The following is a 16982-nucleotide window of genomic DNA, read 5'->3' as shown; positions in this document are numbered from 1 at the left end:
TTCCAGAATTTTTGTGCCTCAGGATAATCCCACCACATATGTAGGTACATCCCTTGCTGACCACATCCTCTCCAACATAAATCTGTGGGCGATTTATGCATCTTATATAACTTCACCGGAGTGGTGTTTCACCTAAAGATGGTTTTATATGCTTGTTCCTGCATGGAGACACATATAGACAAAGTGGCCGCAGCCTCCCAAATCTCCTGCCAATCGATACCTTCCAGTTCCTCGCCTAAGACAGCTTCCCATTGAGATATATAAGTGAGCTCCCCCCATTCTTTCGTACTAGTGCTTAAGTGAGTATATAACATGGAGATAAGACTCCTAGGGATCCGTTCTTTAAGGCATATAGTTTCAAAGAAAGTAAGCGGCCTCAGGGCACTGATCTTAATCGACGGGGTTTGGGCAAAGTCCCGAATCTGGAGGTAGCGGAAAAAAATCGGCGGGGCGTAGTGTATCCCTGTTTTTCAGGTCCTCGAACGATATAAGGGAGCCACCTTCATACAAGTGTCAAAGACACTGTACCCCTGTACTTTCGATACCCCCAAACTCCTTAGCATCTAGTCCCGGGGTAAAAGCTGTATTTCTCAAAAAAGGAGCTAGGGGTGAAAGTCGGGGTGACAAACCGTACTTAGTCGAGGTAGCATCCCAAAGTCTCACATCAAAAATTGGGGCAAGTCGGGTCCCATGAGAGACGACTCTAAGTCTACCCACCGCCTTTCCTCCGGAGAGGAATGCCACAGAGCTACTTGTGATAGCTGAGCTGCCATAATAGTAAAAGTATAGATTCGGGAGGCCCAGGCCCCCCCTTGTCTTAGCCCTATAGAGAATGTTTCGGGAAACCCTCGGTCTCTTATTTTGCCAAATGAATTTTCCTATCGCCTGCTGGAGCACGCCTAGGTCAGACTTAGTCAATTTGACCGGGAGGGCTTGGAACAGGAACAGAATTCTGGGGAGCACGTTCATTTTCACCGAGTGGATTCTACCGATCCAAGAAATTGGTTTATCCAGCCATTTCTCCATATCGGTGATCAGGGTGCGAATCAAGGGTGTAAAATTTTGTGCATTTAGACGGCAGGATCCGCCGTCAACCTAACCCCTAAGTATTTGACCTGGTCCTTCGCTATACTAATCTGGTAAGTATCACCTATGGAGATTATGTCCGGTTCAGTCATGCAGAGAGGGAGTGCGCTTGATTTAGGCATGTTCACCTTGTAGCCGGCCAGCCCGCCGTAGGCATCAAGGACTCCCACCAGTGCCCCCATTGAGCTAATCGGATCCGTCAGGGTCAGCAAGATGTCGTCGGCAAAACCCGACACAACATACCGCTGGCCCCTAATCGAAATCCCATGAACATCCGGGTAATCCCACGCAGCAGTTCAGTACGGACACTGAACCTGACACAGTTAGTCCTGCACATGCAGGCTGTTTACTGGGTCCTTCAAAATGATGAGAGGCTGAACTTCATTTGGGACGAACCCACGACAAACGCAGGAAGGTGGCCAAAAAAGAAAAAGTGTTTAAAGTCCTGTAGAATCAGCTAAGGACAGGAAAAAAGACTGAGGTGTAAAGGGAGGAGGGACTCTCTATCGCCGTCAGTCTAATTAATTCCTGTCATGTGACTGCTAAGGGAGGAGCTACCCTTAAGTGATGCTGCCATGTGTGATGTATCACCAAATTAATATATATTACACAAGGTTCGTCTACATTAAAAGGTATTTATTTAGAAGGCAACAACACAATACTATAAATGTATCACATACACACAGGCCAGACCCACGGAGCAACAACCCTTTTTAATCGATCTATATAGTAATCCCCTTCCCCACACGTTTGATCTCACCCACGGTTAGGCCTTCACATCTAGTAATGGCTCACTGCTGCAAGTTCGACATCACATCCACCAAGGAAGAAAAGGAAGCAACAGAGTGTAACATGGTTCACCATGATAGCACATGGCGTCTACACATCTGCTCTGCAGGACAGCCAAGAAGGAACAGAGAGGAATGAGGATAGGGGGGAGTGGCTCTCTCTCTCCTGACTTGTAAAGGTATTGAATTACCGACTTACCATATCAAAGGGTAAAGCTTATCCCCCTGTAAGAAAGATCTACATGAACTTGATCACATGACCCCTGGTCACCATGTTAGTTTGATGACAGAATGTCACCACATTCCCTCACTTTTTCTTCTCTTATGTTGAGCACATTTAAAAATAATAATATATCCCTCTTATCTATCTAAACTATGAGATCTGAAGTAGGAAAGGGGAGCACAGGAATTAGTGTGAGTGAGATGAGTAAGGTAAAAGAAAACAGTCAAATATGGGTTGCATCACCCCACATTCCCCCACTTTTTCTTCATCTATGTTGCTCCGTTATCTAGTTATCCCTCTAGTACAAGAGAACCTAGTGGGAGCAAAAACCTGATATACAGGAGAAATTCAACCCACCGTCCCTCCGGAATAGTTCCCTCAGCGACATAAGTTCTCCTGTACTTTCCTATGGCTGTCAATTCACATTTTATACAAATTTGTCACAAAAAAAAAAAAAGAAATTTAGGTGAATGTGTGTGTGTGTGTTAAATATGTATGCATGTGCAATGTAAACTTTTATTGAAGAATGTATGAGAGCGAGGTCAACAAAAACAAAACAAAAAAAAATTTCAAATATATCCCCATTTCAAGTTTCTTCCTCATCTATATCATTGCCACACAAAAGTATAGTGTAATTATGAGAATGAGTACTAGTGGCAGAGTTTGTAGAGTGTGTAAGACTGGATGTGATATTTGCAGAATTCCATATTCTTAATCCAGTTCCAACTCCTCCCAGAAGGGCTGCAAATATGTCCAGGTTTTTCCTGACTCCCTTCTTTGTCTAAACCACTGCCAATATCGCTGGGGGTTCCCCTTTAGCCTGCAGGCGAGGCATGGCAACGCTTGGCTCACGGCCCGCTGGCCAGAAGATGTTCCGAGACTCCAACGGACGCTGGGCCTACCTCAAGTAAGGGTCCGAAACTGGATCCTCGACGAAGCCACTGCCACCAGGAGAGACCCATTGGCTCCTGTTCGACTACCCGACACTGCGCCTGGCCGCTTAGAGCAACCGCAACGGAGAGGGGGCCCGGAAGGCCCAGAGGAGTAACTTGGTCGGAATCTGGTCGGAACATGGGGACTGGTGAGTGCTCACGGTGATTTGGGGGAGCGAGGGGTCCTGCCAGGATCGGGGATTGCTGAGGATTGTTAAGGGGATGGGGGACTCTTTGCTGGACACTTGGGGAGGGGGATGGGGACTGGGAGGCCAAACCCTGAGATTCAAAGCGTGGGCCTGTCATGAAGGGAAGGGTCAATGTAAAGAGCGACCTTATTAGCAGGCTGTACCCCACTGACTGTGCCGAAGCCAGCAGCTATAGTGTGTGGCTCCTATCCCAATAATAGGCCTTTTGGGTGGGGGGCCGCAGGGGGGTGGAAGGACGGACAATGTTATGTGAGACTAGGGTTTGAGGGCATGTAAGGCGCCTAGACCTCCCGGCACCAAATAGACAATCCCGGCAGCATGAACGTGAAGAGCTGACGGATGCCCTGACCACCTCTATTAAAGGATGGGCACCCCCTCACCTTCCTGGCTGCCCACGGTCATTCATCCACATAAGGACCCCTGCTTTTACCAAATGTTGTTGGGGTACGCTGAGAGGGACACAGGGTCTTGGGGGTTGGAGGGCGGAGGGAGCTAAGCCTACTAATGTTGTTGCTGATATTAATGTTTTTGTCATAACGTACAGAAAAGCCCAGTTGCCCACTTAAGTAGTCTTTGAATGTATATAGGACCTCCTGCCACACATAGACAGTTAGGGAGAGGTGGAGAAGCAGGGCATGGGATTGTAAAACCGTACTAGCCCCCGATCTCTTTGGGTAACCCCAGTTATCGCCCACGTGAGGATTCCGGACAGTGGCTGACCCAGACACCCCCCCAACCAACAACATGGAAGTGCATCTCACCCCCGACGGGTGACACAACGCTGAGGGAGACAGGAAATACTCAGAGGACGGACTGACAAGGTTAACTAAAGCATGTAATAGATACACCGACCGTCCCCCTCACCACTCCCGGACAGAGGGTAATCCCCGCCCAGCTAAACGTAGACCTGGTGGGCGGACTCGGCCCCCGGGCACTGTTAGTCTCTTATCCTCATCCGACGGAACCGACTATAAAACGCTCCATACGAACCACATGCCTCCCGTGTCACTCACGCTCCCTCGGCCAGGGGGGCTGGACACTGAACACTTACCCTTGGTATACGACACTAGTGTTAATTACACCCTGATAGACAGAGCTAAGAACCTCGTAGTTGGATACCTTAGTCCATAGACAGTTATTGTAATAACACCTAAGAGGTATCTACCGACACATACCATAAACGATAACTGAATACTGCACCAGAGCCTAAAGGGCTGAGTTCCCCATAGACGGGCACCCCCTAACACTGGTGGGTGCAAGTAGGACTCTACCTCCTCAGAGATCCCGCATGACACCGCCACCACAGGTGCCAAGTCACTGTGAACCTGCGTCGAGCAGCTCACACTCCTCCCCTCTCCCCCCCTCCTGGTCCTCCCATTCCCCCTCTCACCCCGAGAATCATGGGGACGGGGTTCGCCCCCGCTCCCCTCCATATCTGGTCGAGCAATACCCGGGGCTTAAACATCCCAGAAAGGAGGTCTCATCTCTTACGCTCCCTATGGGCGGAACGGGTGTCAGTGGCGTTCCTCCAAGAGACCCACTTTCGAGGCCCAGACGGACCAAGCTTGAAGGACGCGAGATACCCGGTTGGGTTCTTCGCGAACCATCAAACAGCCAAGAAGGCTGGGGTCGCGATCCTGTTCGCTAGTTCGATTCCGTTTGAATGCTCGGCAGTCAAAGCAGACGCAATGGGGCGATATTTATTCATAAAGGGCACGATTGCGGACAGCACCTACACCTTCGCTAGCATCTATGCACCCAACGCCCGACAATCTAGTTTCCTCCGCAAAACGATACGCAAACTTGAATTATTCAGGGAAGGTTTCCTTATTGTAGCAGGCGACCTGAATGCCGCCCTGGAGCCGAGAATAGACACCTCAAAGGGTACAAGTTCCCTCCCGTCTCGAGACCTCCACGCAATCCGAAAGACACTTCAGGACTCGGGACTTATGGACAGCTGGAGGGTCCTACATCCGGACGAGAAGGACTTCACCTACTACTCGACAGCACATAAGTCATATAGCAGGCTGGACTACATCTACGTTGCCAGAGAACTACTGCCTCTGCTGCTAACGGCTGAGATTCGACCCATGGGATGGTCGGACCACTCCCCAATAACAGCGACAATCAAATCCCCCCTATTCCGACCTAGGGAGCGCCAGTGGCGGTTGAACGAATCCATCCTCAATGATGACCTGGTTACAACCGAGCTACGTTCGACGTTGACAAAATTCTTCGAGGAGAATGAAACCCCGGAAATTCCAGCATTAACAATATGGGAAACCCATAAATGCGTAATCCGAGGTGAGCTGATCAAAATCTGTACACATAGACAGAAGCTACAGCGGCAACGAGTTGCGGACCTGACTTCGCGGATCGCGGCCCTGGAAACTACACATAAGAACACCCAATCAGAGGAGAACTACAAGGCACTACTAGATGCCTGAAGCGCACTGAGGGACATCCTACAACAGAAACTTCAATTTACGATCCGCAAATCGCAGCGCTTCTTCTATGAATACTCGAGTAAATGCGGTCGACTCTTGGCCCGGATGCTGCAAAAGCAATGTCGTAAGTGCCAAATTACGAAAATACAACACAGAACCCAAGGTGTAACTCAGCTCCCAGATAAGATCACAGAAGCATTCCATAGCTTCTATAGTGACCTGTATAATTTACCGCCTAAAGATGGGGAAAGGGACCACCACCGGCAGGATGAACGCATAAGTAGCTACCTGCAACGCCACATCACGGAAACCCTAAGCGAGGAGGTGGCGGACAGTCTGGAAGCGCCGATCACTCTCGAAGAACTACAGGCTGCATTGAAGGGCTCTAAACTGAATAAGGCTCCTGGCCCGGACGGTCTACCACTCCGCTACTTCAAAGAATTCGAGGAGGTGCTCTTGCCCAAACTTCTCATAGGCCTCAATTCCATACTGGACGGTAACACGCTACCCAGAGATGCCCTCACGGCAACAATTGCGGTAATCCACAAGGAGGGTAAGGACCCCACTAATTGCGCAAGCTACCGGCCAATCTCGCTCCTGAATGCGGATTTAAAACTCTTCACGAAAATCCTAGCGACTCGAATGAAAGGAGTGGTGCCTGTCTTAGTCCACCCGGACCAAGTGGGGTTCATCCCTGGAAGGGAGGCGAGAGATAATACCACACGGGCCCTAAATGTCATCCATGCGGCACGACGCTCCAGGCTGAAGGTCCTCCTCCTTTCCACCGACGCGGAGAAGGCCTTTGACCGGGTGGACTGGCGTTTCATGCTGGCAACTCTCCGAGCGATGGGCTTTGGCCCCCACCTCATAACGTGGATATCATCGCTTTATACGATACCCTCCGCTAGGATACGGGTTAATGGCGCTCTGTCTGAACCAGTACAAATCCACAATGGTACGAGAAAGGGGTGCCCACTGTCCCCCCTCCTGTTTGCCCTCTCCCTGGAGCCGTTCCTGGGGGCGGTCAGACGGGATGGGGGTATTAGGGGGTTTACCCTGGGTGGGCAGGAGCATAAGGTAGCCGCATACGCGGACGATATGTTATTCTTCGTCAGCGAACCCCTGGCCACCCTCCCGAATCTCCTGAGGGTCTTCGCTGAATACGGGCAGGTCTCTAATATGAAGCTGAACACAGATAAATCGGAGGCCCTGCCCGTTACGACTGGAGAGGGAATGACTACACATCTCAAGACTCAATATGCATTCAAGTGGTGCCCCGTTAAAATCAAGTATCTGGGGATCTGGCTGGCCACTGACCTGACTCGGATGTATGCCCACAACTTCGAACCCATGATCCACAGACTACGGTCGGACTTGGTGCACTGGTCGGGCCTGTGTATTTCCTGGTTTGGCCGGATGAACGCAATAAAAATGAACCTTCTACCGCGACTACTGTACCTGTTCCAGGCCATCCCCATAGGAATACCACAGATTTTTTTCTGATCAATGGACACAGCCATTACCAAGTTTGTGTGGCAATCAAAGACTCCCAGACTGAAAAGGCAACACCTCCGCCTGCCCAAGGCTCAAGGGGGAGTGGAGCTCCCCTCACTTTTCGACTACTACAGGGCAACCCACCTCCAACGCATAGTAGATTGGCATGTACCCAAATCCAATAAGCGATGGATACAAATGGAGAAGGCTCAGATGGCTGGAACGCTCCCGGCCGTGGTTTGGCTTGGGGACCCCTTAGCGAGTAAACACCTACGTGGTCACCCGCTCGTTGGGGCGACCCTACGAACCTGGTATCGCATCAGGATCACCCTCACGCTGACCACCACCCCGGGCCCACTGACGCCGATAACACATAACCCGGAACTAGCGGGAGGACTCTCACCACAGGACATCGCGACCTTCGGACTCTCGGAGTGGACGTACATGCGACAATGGTGCGAAGGGGAAGAGCTGAAACAACTGCTGGATTTGATGCCGGAACGTACCCCTACAGGCCTCGATAGGTTCAAGTACTTCCAAACTAAAACCTACTACCTAGCCCAACAGGGGAGGCGACTATTCCATAGACCCCTCACAGAATTTGAACAACTCTGCACGAAACGCACACATCTGTGTAGAGGAATCTCGAACCTCTATGCAATGCTTCTGTCGTCGCAACAGCCGCTACGCCTCAATCATATAACGCGCTGGGACAAGGGCTCGGGGGTGAAGCTGTCGGACCTTCAATGGACTAAAATCCACGTCTTAACACACCAGAGCTCCCTGTGCTCCAAACAGCAGGAGCTCAATTTTAAACTACTGACCAACTGGTACAGGACCCCAGCAAGGATTCACAGGATGATACCAACGGTCCCCGCGACCTGCTGGCGCTGCGGAGAAGAAGACGGCACGGACCTACACATCTGGTGGTCCTGTAGGCTCATAGTCCCGTACTGGCAACAAGTTCACCAGCGGATCACGAACATCATAGACCCGGATCTCCCGCTCCAACCGCTCCCGATGCTCCTACACCACACGTCGATATCCATATCGAAATACAAAAAATCGCTAACTAAACATCTGCTGAACGCTGCTAAATCTCTCATCCCTATGAAATGGAGGACAGCGATGGTACCTTCTCCACAGGAATGGATGGCCAAAGTGGAGGTGATCCGCGGGATGGAACAGCTGACGGCTTCACTGCACGGAATCACAGAACGTTATCTACAAACCTGGACACCCTGGTTAATGTACATATCTGGAAGGTAGCTGGGGTAAATGTTACCCTTTGGCTTACAGTGCAGATAGGTCGAGCGACAATAAGGGATATTAAGCTCCTTCGATTAGACTGGGAACCCTCGGTGCGCTCGGCTGGATGCCTGGGGAGACTTGGGGACGAGTCCTCGTCCGCCATCACCTCGGGTTGAGAACCCCCCCCCCCTCCCCTCCCAACCCCCCTTCCCCTACCTCACCTCTGGTACCTACACGTCTACACACGCCACGGTTAGCCAGAACCGCAATAGCCTACAACTATACACGTTGCTTAGCTCCTCACACTTCACGGCCCAAATTACACTCGACTAAGGCTGAGCCGCTAACTCGGACACATGGTAAGCATACACAGTTGGACGAGGGCGCACTGGCTGAAACGGAGAGGCATGCCGAGGTCTCGGACCCCGAGGTCCGCGGATACTCTGTAGACCGATACTTATGACTGCCCCACAAGGACTCCATGCGTCCGAGGCCTTGACAGTGACCCACCAGACGTATGACTACCCCCACAGAAACCAACACCAGACAACTACAGTCCCATGTGACGCTCTGGCCTAGACTCCCATACCCCTGGGAGCTTAGCCACCACTGCATAAGTAGAGGACAGAGTCGGAAGACAATGTAACAAGACCTGACTTGCCCATGACAACTACACCGGTAGTAGAAGCGGTATTCCTCAAACTCCTGAGTTATGGAACCAATTTATAATATATGTTTGTATTGTTGTATTTATACCTGTAATACCTACTGCTTGATACCGAATTTATGTTATTATCCTGTACATCATGACAACGGGTTACCTTTCCCACGCAAACACAAAATCTAAGCAGAGATTGCAGCCTTTAAACGTTAGTATAGGGGTAAAGGGCTCGTCTTAGCAAGTATCTCTGACAACGGGACAAGCTATAAAAAGATAACTGCACATGGTGGTCGGAGACAGGGATTTACAATGCCTAATTTGCGTATCAGCCCTTTCTCCGAGACAGAACAGGCACGGGAAGAGGACCCTGCAAGTTGAGATGTTAAGGGATAACTGTGAGACATGGTCAGGTGGGAAAACCCTACCTCAGTTAGTCAGGCCGAGCCGTAATAGGGAATGTCACATACGACTGCTGTTCAAGAGATTTTTATAAATAGACACGTACAGTGTGACACGATGCATATCGGAACTGCATATTTACCTGTTCAATGCTGACGAAGTTAATCCTGTATAATGTATAACGTGAATTAACATGTATACCCCTACCTTTATTCTGTACCCCTTGAAAATTCCTTAATAAAAGAAAGATGGACTATAAAAGAAAAACAAACATACATGTAGAAAGATACAAAAATTATGAGAGTTATTGATTGCTGGGACCCCCCAATTGATCAATCTTTTCCTCCTCGCTCATCTGTTCCCTCAGTGCTTTCACATCTGCCTCCAATCTTTCAGTCTGTCTCTTTAGGTCCCAGTAGTCTCTATTCCCTTCTTTATTCCTACAATTATCCCAGTCCCGTCTATTGGTCTGATGCTCATCCCATCTATGGTTCCTTCTCCAATTATTCTCCCAATAACTGTTCCTGTTGTTTCTCAGTTTTTCTCCCCAATTGTGATTTTCCCAGTTAAAGCGGCACTGTCATGCCGAACTTACCTTTTCTCAATCTCTTCCTCTTCTCCCCCTCTCTCAGGATCTGTTATTCTTTTCTTCCATTCTTCTTTAGTTTTCTTTAAAATCATAAGACAAAGTAGGGACTCTGTCTTATGGAGGATTCCTCCGCTTGACCAGCTCTGACCAGCGGAGGAGCAAAGTGTGCTTCATTTCCGCTGGTCAGAGCAATTTTCCCATGATCCCTAGCTTTCCTCCCAGTTCCCACAATGCTTCCTGTCAGTATTGCCGAAAGTCCTGTCACTTAGACAGAACGCCGGCAAAACTGCCGAATTGCATCCTAACAGAATGAGCACTGTTTCTCCATTGGTGTTAGGATGCAATTCGGTACTTTGTTCGGATCGGAATTTCATTCAAATGAATGAAACTCCGATCCTATTCATTGCTGTGGCTGCATCTTGCAGCCGCTTAGTAGATAACTCCCTAATTCCCACGGTATCAGGGAGCTATCTACTAAAAGGCTGAAAGACCTGAATTGGTCTTGAAGCCAAATGTACTAATACTAAGTAAAGATTACTTAGTATTAGTAAATAATATGCCCCTACTCGCTATACCGCGAGTAGGGGCATGTCTAGTAAGCAGTGAGCAGCCTGTGGCTGCTCACTGTAAAAAAAAAACAAAAAAACACCTAATAACCCCCCCCCCCCTGCGCGGGGGTTAAAGATGGGGGGGACCTACTGTCCTCCCCCCTGGCCCCCACCCCTGCGCGGTGGGTGGGGGCCCTAATAAAATAATAAGGGGGGGGACCTACTGTCCTCCCCCCCTGGCCCCCACCCCTGCGCTGTGGGTGGGGGCCCTAATAAAATAATAAGGGGGGGACCTACTGTCCTCCCCCCCTGGCCCCCACCCCTGCGCTGTGGGTGGGGGCCCTAATAAAATAATAAGGGGGGGGACCTACTGTCCTCCCCCCCTGGCCCCCACCCCTGCGCTGTGGGTGGGGGCCCTAATAAAATAATAAGGGGGGGGGACCTACTGTCCTCCCCCCCTGGCCCCCACCCCTGCGCTGTGGGTGGGGGCCCTAATAAAATAATAAGGGGGGGGGCCTACTGTCCTCCCCCCCTGGCCCCCACCCCTGCGCTGTGGGTGGGGGCCCTAATAAAATAATAAGGGGGGGGGACCTACTGTCCTCCCCCCCCTGGCCCCCACCCCTGAGCGGTGGGTGGGGGCCCTAAATGAACCCCCCCCCCCATCAAGGTGACTAGGGGTCCCAAGCCCCTAGTCACCCCCCCCCCCCCACCCAAAACATTCTATCCCCTACCTACCCCCCTCACCCTAAAAATAGTGAGGGGGGAATAAAATAACTAACCTGTAAAAAAAAAAAAAATTAAACTTACCATTTGACGTCTTCTTTTTTCTAAATTCTTCTTTCTTCAGCCCCAAAAAAAGCCAAATAAAAATCCATCATAACCGTCGCACTTTAAAAAAAAAAAAATTAAACTTACCATTTGACGTCTTCTTTTTTCTAAATTCTTCTTTCTTCAGCCCCCAAAAAAGCCAAATAAAAATCCATCATAACCGTCGCACTTTAAAAAAAAAAAAAAAAAAAAACGAGCGCAAAAAAAAAGTAATCCATGTTCACCCATGGAGGGCACGCCGCGTACTGAGCTCCGCAGGGCGGATCAAGGCTTATATAGCCTTGCCCCGCCCTGCAATTAGGCTTAGAAAACACTGATTGGTTGGTTTAAGCCAATCAGAGTGCTCTGTGTCATTTTACACAGCGTGGGAAAATTCAAAAGAACTTTCCCACGCTGTGTAAAATGACAGATCACTGTGATTGGATGGTTTTCAAGCCATCCAATCACAGTGCTCTGTGTCATTTTACAAGCGTGGGAAAATTCCAAAGAACTTTCCCACGCTTGTAAAATGACACAGAGCACTGTGATAGGATGGATTTCAAGCCATCCAATCACAGTGCTCTGTGTCATTTTACAAGCGTGGGAAAATTCCAAAGAACTTTCCCAAGCTTGTAAAATTACACAGAGCACTGTGATTGGATGGCTTGAAAACCATCCTATCACAGTGCTCTGTGTCATTTTACAAGCGTGGGAAAATTCCAAAGAACTTTCCCAAGCTTGTAAAATTACACAGAGCACTGTGATTGGATGGCTTGAAAACCATCCTATCACAGTGCTCTGTGTCATTTTACAAGCGTGGGAAAGTTCTTTGGAATTTTCCCACGCTTGTAAAATGACACAGAGCTCTCTGATTGGCTTAAACCAACCAATCAGTGTGTTCTAAGCCTAATTGCAGGGCGGGGCAAGGCTATATAAGCCTTGACCCGCCCTGCGGAGCTCAGTACGCGGCGTGCCCTCCATGGGTGAACATGGATGAATTTTTTTTTTGCGCTCGTTTTTTTTTTTTTTTTTTTTTTAAAGTGCGACGGGTATGATGGATTTTTATTTGGCCTTTTTGGGGGCTGAAGAAAGAAGAATTTAGAAAAAAGAAGACGTCAAATGGTAAGTTTAATTATTTTTTTTTTACAGGTTAGTTATTTTATTCCCCCCTCACAATTTTTAGGGTGAGGGGGGTAGGTAGGGGATAGAATGTTTTGGGTGGGGGGGGTGACTAGGGGCTTGGGACCCCTAGTCACCTTGATGGGGGGGGGTTCATTTAGGGCCCCCACCCACCGCTCAGGGGTGGGGGCCAGGGGGGGAGGACAGTAGGTCCCCCCCCTTATTATTTTATTAGGGCCCCCACCCACAGCGCAGGGGTGGGGGCCAGGGGGGGAGGACAGTAGGTCCCCCCCCCTTATTATTTTATTAGGGCCCCCACCCACCGCGCAGGGGTGGGGGCCAGGGGGGGAGGACAGTAGGTCCCCCCCCCTATTATTTTATTAGGGCCCCCACCCACCGCGCAGGGGTGGGGGCCAGGGGGGAGGACAGTAGGTCCCCCCCCTATCTTTATTTAGGGCCCCCACCCACCGCGCAGGGGTGGGGGCCAGGGGGGAGGACAGTAGGTCCCCCCCCTATCTTTATTTAGGGCCCCCACCCAGCGCTCAGGGGTGGGGGCCAGGGGGGAGGACAGTAGGTCCCCCCCCTTATTATTTTATTAGGGCCCCCACCCACCGCGCAGGGGTGGGGGCCAGGGGGGGAGGACAGTAGGTCCCCCCCCCTTATTATTTTATTAGGGCCCCCACCCACCGCGCAGGGGTGGGGGCCGGGGGGGAGGACAGTAGGTCCCCCCCCTTATTATTTTATTAGGGCCCCCACCCACCGCGCAGGGGTGGGGGCCGGGGGGAGGACAGTAGGTCCCCCCCCTTATTGTTTTATTAGGGCCCCCACCCACCGCGCAGGGGTGGGGGCCGGGGGGGGGAGGACAGTAGGTCCCCCCCCTTATTGTTTTATTAGGGCCCCCACCCACCACGCAGGAGTGGGGGCCGGGGGGAGGACAGTAGGCCCCCCCCCCTTATTGTTTTATTAGGGCCCCCACCCACCGCGCAGGGGTGGGGGCCGGGGGGAGGACAGTAGGTCCCCCCCTTATTATTTTATTAGTGCCCCCACCCACCGCGCAGGGGTGGGGGCCAGGGGGGAGGACAGTAGCCCCCCCCCCCCTTATTACCATTTATGTTTTTACAGTGAGCAGCCACAGGCTGCTCACTGTTTAGTGGACATGCCCCTACTCGCGGTATAGCGAGTAGGGGCATTGGGGAGATTTTAATCTCCCTTGTGCTATTATGGGGGTCATATTGACCCCCATAGAGTGAGGGGGGGACCTGGGGGGCTTATGAAGTGGTGGGGAGCACAGCTCCCCACCGCTTCTGTTTTTACATATTACAAGGAGGGAGCTGCACGTCGGTAGCTCCCTCCTTGTAATAAACTGATCGAACAAACGAACACTGATACTCAGTGTTAGTTTGTTTGTCTGATTTTTTCTATTCATTCATTCGTCTGTCTGATGAATGAATGAATAGGTGAAATTCCCGTTCGCATGTCCAGGTGTTTCACTGGGCATGTGCGGGAATCTCACAGTCTGTCTAGTGTGGGTAGATGACGTGTCCCATAGGGACTTCACCTACCCACACAAAGATGGCGGCGCCCTGAATAAAGATCGGGGCAGAAGATACAGATTTAAAAATAGGTAATCTGGGGGGCTTAGGGGCATTTGGGGGTGACTAGGGGGTCAATTGGATGTAGTGGAGGCGGGAGGGGGGTAAAAAAAAAAACGGGATTCGGCATGACAGTGCCGCTTTAATATCTGTCCTTTTTAGCCTCTCCCAGGTATTTTTATTATTCCAATTATTATTGATTACCTTAGGCCCCTCCCATCTATTTCTCCAATTCTCTCCCATTACATTACTTCCTTTAGCACTGTCCCTATTCCTATGGTCCCTCTGTGGATCTCTCCATCTTTTGTCAAAGTCCTGTTTTGGTCTCCAGTTCTCATTATCCCTCTTGTTCTGGGGTACATCCCACCTCTGGCTTCTCCATTTACCATCTATATCTCTACCAGAGTCAACCTTGAATGTTCTTATGGCTGAAACAGAGAAAGCCTGTTCTGAGGAAGGATGCTTGATCCACCAATTGTCAGCTCTAGTTAGTACCATTTCTAAGTCTGCTGGTGTTGGAACAAAAAGCTTCACAAATTCTTGACACTCCCAGGGAAGGGCTTCCATTACTTTAGCAATGTGTTCTGGTGAACCCAAGACCAGAGGCTGTTGAGGCTGGCGTAGCGTATACCAGAACAATATCCTTTGAGCTACCTCTCTAGGACCATCTGCTGGCCTCATCATAATATTAGCTATTTCTTTCTCAATGCTGAGTAGATAGAAATTAGTTGCAGCAATTCTTCCTGCCTGATCAGACACACTGTTATTAAATCCAAATAGTCTGCTAGCCAAAGGACCCATAACATATTCTAACAGTTCTGTCCATTCTTCTAAGTTAAGACCTCCTTTTTTCGCTCTATTTGCTCCCCTCATAAACCAATGTGTAAAGGTGTTAAAGTCATCAGTTGGCATACTTCCCCACCATTTCTGGAAATTATCTTTGTCTGTGATTGACATAGTCCTTGTCTGTCTAGAGAAGCTAGTAGGCATTTCTCTTACATTAAAATGTTCAGTTATTATTATAGGGGCTTGTGGGACACAATTCACAATTGGCACATTTCCATTGTGTTTTGTTCCCACTACTGGTTCTTTACTTTCAGATATAAAATAAGACTGGCCTGGGTATACTCTAGGAATCTCCTTATCCCATTTATTTGTGTTTTCTTTAATATTCATTTTATATTCCATGACTAGGTCTTGGAGTTCAGTGATCTTAGCACTATATGCATCTCTCTGTTGTTCTATTTCTCTTAACTCCTTTTCGAGTTCCCCAACAATTGTAGTTGTTCTCAAAGCTGCAATTTTTAAACAATCACTTTTGTCCATTGCTTCCTCCATTTTATTTGTTGTTTCCAAATTATGCTGCCGTAATTCTTCAACTGTGTCTATTAGGCCTCCTATTGTGGCTACAACAGCTTGTGTGACCAAACTTTTTCTTTTCTTTGTTCTATACTTTTTGTTATTTACAATTTGTGTTAGTACATCCATTAATCTCTCCTCGTTTTCACTGTCTGGGTTTGCTGGCTCTGGAAGCTCATATGGACCATCATGTTTTTGAATATGTTTCTTAAAGTACTCACGTACTTCTGTGGAAAAGTATTTGGCCCCTTGAAAAGACATTCCTACTCTTTTACTCACCCAAGTAAGAACCCAATTTAAATCAATTTGCAACTAAAGTAGCAAGCTTCTGAATAGCCAACAATAGTTGATGAATATTCAGTAGGCCAGGTGTAAATAAAAATAAAAAAAAAACTCAATTACCTTCGTATGCTAAACACAATGGGTGGGGAACACAATAACCACAACTCTACTGTGAAGCTTGACTTAGGATATGCCCTAAACACACGGCCAGTTTTGTTATATGTAGCAATATAGACTAGTACCCACAATGCAAATTATATTTACCTTAGTATGGTGAAGGTAATACTTGCTAATTAACTTCAAAACCAGTAGTGCCTAAATTAGCATATTAAAATATAATAGCAAGGCCTGGAGGGTAGGAGTTATACCTGAACTAGGATATGCAAGACACCCAAAAAGTATAAGGTATGGAATCCTATAGTTTATTAAAATGTAAGCCTGAAATATATAAGAAAAATTTAATTTTTTTTTTCTAGGCCTATAATAAACGATTAGAGAAAAAATACAAATAAAAAAAATGATAGTATTAACCCCTTAAGTCCGGAGGGCGTACTATTACGTCCTTTTAAAAGCGGCTCTAAACGCCGCAGGGCGTAATAGTACGCCCTCCGGTTTTTAGTAACTTACCCGGTCGCTGGCGGTCCCACGCCGGCGATCGCGGTTCGGGGGACACCCAGGGAGCCCCCCGCGGCACGTCCGCCCTCCAGGAGCCCTCCCGGCCATGTGAGAGTGAGGTCCTTGCGAGGACCTCACAATCACATGGCCGGTATAGCTGCCTGCTGCATTGCCAGCAGGGGGACCAACTGTAATGACAGTTGGTCCCCCTGCTGGCTGAAAATCAAATAAAAATGTTTTAAAACAGTGTAAAAATAAATAAATTATATACTTAGATCATATATATATATATTATATATATATGATCTAAGTATATATATACACATATACACACATACACATACACCGTCTAGGTGTATTTTAATATTAATATATATATAATTATATATATATATTAATATCAAATTACACGTAGACTGATACTGATTAAATATATATATAATTATTGTTATAAATAATATAAAAAAAATTAATATGTAAATACGTAAAAAAAATAATTAAAAATAAAATATTAAAAAATATATAGATGTGTTTTATTTCGTTCTAACTGTATTCTGATATTAATATATATATATTTATAT

Source organism: Pelobates fuscus, chromosome 1 (genome assembly GCF_036172605.1).
Source record: "Pelobates fuscus isolate aPelFus1 chromosome 1, aPelFus1.pri, whole genome shotgun sequence".
NCBI classification, from domain to species: Eukaryota; Metazoa; Chordata; class Amphibia; order Anura; family Pelobatidae; genus Pelobates; species Pelobates fuscus.
This window is presented reverse-complemented; position numbering follows the sequence as displayed.